Here is a 6,871-nt window from a genome sequence, read left to right on the forward strand (position 1 = left end):
TCATCAAATTTGGTGTTGAATCTTAAATATAAAGTGTTGTTAGCATAGTTGGTTAAAGGGTTGTACTTGTTTTGTTAGGTTGCAAGTTCGAATCCTACAAATAACATTTTTAAATTTATTTTTAACCGTTTTAAGTTTATGGGCGGGTCAACCCACAATCTGACCCAGGTATCAATTTACTCTCATATAAATATCCAAATTAACCACAACTCTCGACCCGACAATCCGGACACTTTAAAAATTAAGCATCATTATATATATATATAGATTTTATCTATCCTAATTTATAAATTAAAACATGATTAAATAATTAATTGAATTAATTATTGTAATAATTAAATCCTAATTTATTAAGATAATGGTTACAAAAAAATTTTGAGATAAATGTTTTATACATTTTATCTCAAATAAATTTAAAAAGTCAAGAAAAATTAAAATAAATAATTTAGGATAAATGTTTATCTATTTTATCCCAAATAAATTATTTATTAAACTCCAAAAATATACAAAATAAAATAAAATAAATGAGCAAAATAAATGTCATATTTATTAAAAATATTCGGTAAGTTGAAAATGGAGTAAAAAGAGCCGAAATCAGAAGAATTCAGTGCAACGAACCCTACAACCATCAGATGGGCGTCTATGCTTCATCCAACGAACATGATAAGAACAGATTCTATCTTTAATTTTTCAGAGATTGAAGTTTTTTGTTTCTCCTCCATTTGACCCCGTTCAAAAGGTAAAATGATACCCTACTCCGATGATCATTTCTCATACACCCTCAGGCAACATCATTATATATACGAGCAATTGGCTGAAGATAAAAAAAGACCATTGATGGTCTTTTGACAAAATCAAGGTCACTTGGTCGATCAACCGACCTTGAGAGGCTATAAATAGCCTCCTCTAGATAAACCGAAGACAGGAGATACACCCTCAAGCCCCAATCGACCTAAAAAATAATTCGCCATTGAAGATCTTCAAACTTTTTCTGAAATTTTGAAAATTTTGTGTAAGGTTGTAAAGCTTGGATCCAGACATTCGGGAAGTTTTTAAAAGAGTTTAAAAGTGTTCTCCAAATCACAATAAGCTTCCAATCATACTTTAATTCATATTACAAGTTTAAATTACATTTTTTTGTTCAACCAAATTATATACGGCTTGATTATATGATTTCTTGATGGGAAAACGATCATAAAATAATTTGTAAACTTTTTATCAAAACAAAAGTGATCAATAAACTTAAATCACAATTACCCAAATTTGATTTTGAAAATTTTCAAAATCGGGTTTCTGTTATTGAATTATTTCTCAAGAACAACAATCCGAAAACCTCCATAAGATGTTTTTAAGGATGTTAGGAACATATTCAAGCCAATTCCAAGTCGTCCCAATCATGTTTGATCAAAAACTAAAAATTTTATAAAAATAAAAATTTCAGTTCTTGAATTAGTTAAAACGAAAGGCATTGTTTATGTTTTAGTTTCATTCAACCATGTAAAACATAAGGAAGATATTGACAAGCTCCTTATGCTTCATTAAACCTTATAAACTCGCAAACACATTTTTTGTATTAAAACTATTTGAGTTGAGTGAGATATCATCCCGATCGAATGATACATTGGAATGATGTTATAAATGATCCATGGGACTAGACAAAACTTCCCATGCCCTTGGATCAAATGATTAAACCCCTAGTTAAAAAAATCAATATTGTAGTTTAATGTTCTTGACGTCCGACCGAGAGATCAACCAAGGTTTGATTTAGGACCTAAAAAATCGAACCCTCACCTACACCCGACCGAGTAAACTTACCTATTGACTAATCTAGGACCGAGAGCTCCTTGTACCCGACTGAGAGTCTCTCGCACCCGAATGAAGATTCCTAGACCAGGACCGAGGGCTCCTCACACCTCGACCAAGAAACCTCACACCCAACCGATGATTCATAGCCCAGGACAGAGAGTCTCTCGTACACAACCGAGAGCCACCAGCACTCGACCGAGAGCCTCTCATACCTTGACCGAGAGCCTCTTGCACCCCTATTATGAGCATCTCGCACCTCGACTGAGAGCTTCCGCACCTCGACCGAGGGACCTCAACTCAGAACTGAGGGTTTTAGTTCGGGACCGAAGAAAATTGCACTAAGAACCGAGAGGGCCGGACCTAGGGCTTGTTTGGTTTAAATTTTAAATTTTCAAAATTACTTTTTTTAATTTTGGAACCCCAGACCATTTTCTAAAACTCTGGAAAAAAATCAATTTCAAAATATTTTTAGAATATGTTCATAAAATATATTTTGATAAGAGTTTGTTTGGGATTTACTTGTAAATCATAATGCCTTAAACTGATATTCTTCATGTACTTTTCTCATCAATCGTCGACATCAATCTCATGAACCAACATTTAAATATTATTCAATAATTTTAAATGTAAGAAAAACTTGTGAATGTCTAAGATATGAAGAATAATTGGTTAAATAAAATATAATAAAATTGATTTTTCAAAAACCAAGACTTTATAAAGTACGGAGGATATAGTACGAAAGTCATTTCCCGAATATCACTAATACCAAATTTAAAATAAACTCTTGTCAAATATACGTTTGTAAACGTATAATTTTTATTGATTTTAAACTAAAAATCAATTAACGACTCTTTTATCAAAAATATAATCTTTTAAATTAATTATTTTAAATTAATTTAAAATACAGGTTGATTATTTTAAATTTAAAAGATTATCCAAATTTGATTAAAAATTAATTATTGTCACAAATAATTTCAAAATATCGAGATATTTTTCTATAAATCTTTTTTTTTTTAAAATAATATTTTATTAAAAAGATGTTCGACATGTAAATTAATATTAAAATTTTTCGAACCTCAAGTTTTTCTGGAACAAGGTGTATTAAAAGGTTACAATAAGAGGGAAATAAATAAAAGTTATGATAAAGCACAAATTTAATTGTGTTTTAAATTATAATTTTAGAAATAAGAGTGATTATCAGAATTTGAAATTAAAACATGAATAGATTTACATAATTAAATTTGAGCAAATTAATTTAAGTGGTATTTCAAATTCATTCTAAAAGAAGGTGAAAAGTATTTTGTCTTCTTATTGGTGCCTCTTTAGTATCGGAACGTGCCTGGTTTCTCTTTCTATCACTTGTATTTGAGTTGGTGTTATATTTAATTTGTCTTGGCATTATCCTTAGTCAAATTGGATTTGTCATCTCGAATTTTTATAATCTGAATAATATTCTAAATTTTTTGTGAGTCGTTTGGTGTTCATACCTACCGATTGTTTTGGTAATCTTTTTTGAGTCTGTGTCCATCCTCTTCTTAACAATAAAAAGATGAAATTGTCAAATCTAGATTTATTTCTCATTTTTCAATAATGAGTTATTTGAACTGATCTTTCATTTGGAGAACCTCGTACAAATATGATCACTTGTTTTTAGGATTCCTCATTATTTTCACCATTTATGTAGATGGTCATTTCACTTGACAAAACCTTTTTCGGACGTTGATTACCAACACACGGGTAATGTAAATTCTTATTGTCGCTCATTATATTTTGTAGAGATTCTTCCGATGCCGCTAAATTAATTTATTCGACTGACTCCATTTCCTCACTCATTCCTATGAAAATCAAACGAGTTTGATTTTAGAGTCACCTTAAAAAAAATTGTTGGATCATATTAATTTTAATTTTAATTTTTTTTCTCAATTATCATTCAACCGAATTGATTATTTGGATTTTATATTATATTATTTGCAAATTAATTTTGTATTTGTAACTTCTTTTTGAATTAACTCTTTAAAACAAAAAAAAAATGGATAACGTTTTTTACAAATTTAACGATATAATTAATAAAAATAATAATAGAGAGCCGAAATTTGATCTTATGAATGGTATTGAAAATTATATGACAATATGTAAATAGGCATGGAATGTAATAGGAAAGAGAAATTTCATTTTTCAAGTTCACTTACATGTTCACACATTATTCTCGACACCATTAATAACACCAAAGTTTTGTTTTTTTATCGTTTTGTTTTTTTGTTACTCAATTAATAAAGGAGATTAAATTATGTTTGACTATAAGAAATTTAAAAAATAAAAAATAGAAACTAAATCAAACAAGATAATTTATTTTTCTTAACTGACTGGCCTACCAACTTTCTCATTTCTTATTTATTTTTTTATTTTTTACCAAGATAATTTGGCTTGTGTCTTTTCTTTTCTAAGATAAGAATTAAAGAATCTTATAATTTTTTTTATTAGATCTTTAGTCTCTTTAAGTTGATGTTTACTATCTTTTTTTCATTTTTCATGTTTCCTTCTCTCTTTACCGGTTAAGCTTCTCATCTCCTCTTCTTTTTCTGTCAACCAGCTAATCCTTTCTCTTGGTTTTTGGCGGCTTAGAAGAATCTAGATTGTCCATAAAATCATTTATTTCTATATCTACCTTAATTAATATTGAGTTATAGAGCCTACACATATAATAAATAAGATATAATAAATGAGATAAAGTGTGAATCAAAAATTCTATATTTCTTCTTCGTAGTGAAATATGAGTTAACCACTATAAATTTGTGTCTTATTGTGTTTTCTTTCCTTACGGTTTTACGGATCGTTTCAAGAAGGTAAAATTTGAGTGATCCAAATTCTAACAACTACGAATTTGAAAACCTAACACTATAAAAATTTTATGAAATAGAGTAAACATTAACCAAATCGTGTAAGGATTGCTTAGAATTTAGATACACTATTCTACACATTTAGAAACCGTCTCAGATTAACTTTGAGTTGTCATTCTTGAGTTAGAGTTTAAGAATATGAACTCAAATTCTGTTCTTTTTTTATAAATTGAAATGTGAACCAATAGTTTCTAAATCATACTATGATCATTCTACCATCACCAAATTAAGGAATGAAGTAGTGCATAATAATGTACAAACTCAAATTAATAGAAAAAAACTTTTGTTGATATCTTCGATTACAACAGAGATGAGAGCTCACAATTGGTATAGAATCGATCTAGGAAGCTTTTAAAAGATTTTAGGTGAGCTGGAATTGAGCATAGAACTCCTTTTCAAAAATTTCAAAAAATCCAAAAACCTTGAAGATGGAAAGCAATGGAGGTTCTTCTTTCTCCGCCCCCCGGCTTCCGTTCAAGTTGGGCTGTGGTGGTTTACCGTTGAAATGGTCCAGTGGCCGCAACAACTTTTTTCAATAATTTTTTTTTTCAATTCCTGCAAAAAGAACATTAATACCATATTTTTATAATTTGTTCATTTAATTCTCTATTAATTAAAATTATTTAGATTTATTTGAAAACTGTCCCAAATTTAATTGTTTTGAAAATAGGTAGATCCGACACACCGTTTTGAACTAATTATTTATTTTATTCTCATGCCATGAGTCTGTGGAGGAATATTTAGAAAATAAATTTGTTGGCTTATAATTATATTTAAATCATAAATTGTGGTGTACAAGATGAGTCTATGCATCTTCTAATTCAAATACATCAAAATTAATAGGATTTTTATTTATCTCATCCATCGAGATTCATTTGAATCACCATTCTACAATTCATTTGTCAACCAAACTAACTTTGTAAAAAGAGAAATTGGTCGATTTAGTTCTTGTTCATCCCATCTCAAGTCTATCACAAAACTCCTCAACGATGACGCGACTTCCATATACTTTACATTTATGGTATATATCTTTTTATGAGTACCTCATAAAGATTTCATTGGCACACCACCCGTCAAGCAATTGGTGAGCTTTAACAACGCAAACAACTTAGTTTAGACCCTTGTGTCAACTATTTCTAGTAGATTCAACCCAAATTAAACAAATAATTGTATCTACATGTCTTCATTCAATTCCGTGTCGAGAATATTTAGGATAGATTTGAAGTGGGACAAACAGACCTAGAGCGATGGATAACTCTATTCATGTGGTTGGCGTATGGATTGTACAACGATTCCAATGAATCTCGATGAATGAGATTAGATAGAAAAAAAAATATCTATAAATTTGGATGAATTTATAAAGCCCTGTTTGGAAACTCCAAAGTCTGAAACTGTAGTTGAATTAATATATATAATTAAAAAATATTTTAGAGCATTATTTCATTTAAATCAACACCAACAATAAAATATTATAAAATAATATAATTTTTAAGTAAATTAAAAAATAAATCGAGTCAAACTTAGCCTATCATAATTCGGACCAATGTAAATGTACGGAAATTGTAATATAAAATATAAGATTAATTTTTATTTTTTTATATAATTCATATAAATGTTGGTAATGATGATGATAGATTAAATTATAATGTAAAACAATTGTGAAATTTATAGATGATAGAATTAAGGAGTAAGAAGAGTCCCACGATCTAATAGGAATTATGAAAAATCTCAATGTATATTCTAGTAATATGTTGAAAATATGATATTAGTGAATTTAGTTTTACAATCTTGTTAATTTTAATTTATTTAATCACATTTTAATTTTTAAAATTAAGATATATTTTGAGAAATAGCAAGTACAAATTTTTATTGTCATACTTCATTAACTATGTTATTAATGTAATTAAACCATTTTAGTTCAATTTTGGATAATTTATTGAAGTTTCTCTATTTATTTTGATTATGTTTGACCTATGAGAATATTTTTTTTATATTTGATATAAAATGTTTATTATAGTCAATTCAGTGAAAATCATAGATGATTTTTGTATAATTTAAATTTGTTTGATTTTAAGTTAGATTAAAGTAAAAACTAAAATGGTTCATTTAAATATATCAACTTTTAATAACTTACTCTTTATCTACTCAAAAATACATTTTCGGTCATT

This window comes from Impatiens glandulifera, chromosome 4 (assembly GCF_907164915.1).
Source record: "Impatiens glandulifera chromosome 4, dImpGla2.1, whole genome shotgun sequence".
NCBI lineage: Eukaryota > Viridiplantae > Streptophyta > Magnoliopsida > Ericales > Balsaminaceae > Impatiens > Impatiens glandulifera.